Consider the following 1,061-nt stretch of genomic DNA (forward strand, 5'->3'; position numbering starts at 1 on the left):
TAAACGGGCGGGCGGGCGGGCGCGCGCTGAACAACAAAAACAAGATAAGCTAACCAGCTTAATGCGCGCAATAAATGACGGCCCTGAGGACACGGGCCGTTGCGAAACAGTTAGTCTAACAGTTACGCATTGGGCCTTACGCCCAACTAACCCAGCTTACTTAACGCAAGCTCGCATTAGTTGTTGCTCCATAGGTAAATGCCAAAGGAGAAGATACCCCCTCTAGCGGAAATAACAAACAAACAAACTGAGCACCAAAACGGCGCAACGCGACGGGCCGCTAGAGGGACAAAGGACGCGAGAGCTGCCAGACAGGCACACACACCGACACGAAATAAAGCTCCCCAAGCAAAACGCCTCAACGACCTCCAAACGATACTCCAGCAGCAAGGACGGCGTACACGCCATCTCTACATAGGCAAAAGAGCGAACAAACAGAACGCTGCCAAAACCACAAGGACGAGGTCAAACCAGTGCTCTCCATCCGCGCACAGACTGACCCACCGGCCACAAACGCGACGGATCCCTCAACAAACGCTGACGGACGCCCACTGAAGGAATGGACGATAGACACGCGAGAATGCCAAACATGTGCCCGCTAAGGGTTGACTAAACGGCCAACTAGGGCTTGAACTGAACACCGGCTCTGCAATAACGACCGCTCCACGCGCCCAGGGCACTGACAGCAGGGATACGGATGACGAAACCCAGCACGACAAACAGCAAGGTCGGGCCACCTCCGAACCAACAGGTACAACGGCCAACTGTTCAAATCTTCCACACAGCACCTGCAATAAAGGCCAACACAAAGAGAGTCTGACAGAGCCACGGAGTGCTGCAAATGCAACCAACTACTGTAAAAAACGCCGCCAGCAGGGGCTGCCTCCAGCACAGGGCGCTCTTGGTTAACCGAGCAAGACATACACGGAGCTCACGGAGTTCACGGAGCTCATGGCACTGAAAATAAGGCTGAGCAGCACGGGCTTGGATAAAGCTCTTGGCAGCTAGGAACTGACCCCACAGGAGCCCGACATAAACGGAGTCAGAAAGAGCCCCAGCCT

Source organism: Volvox carteri (genome assembly GCF_000143455.1).
Source record: "Volvox carteri f. nagariensis unplaced genomic scaffold VOLCAscaffold_20, whole genome shotgun sequence".
Classification (NCBI taxonomy): Eukaryota; Viridiplantae; Chlorophyta; class Chlorophyceae; order Chlamydomonadales; family Volvocaceae; genus Volvox; species Volvox carteri.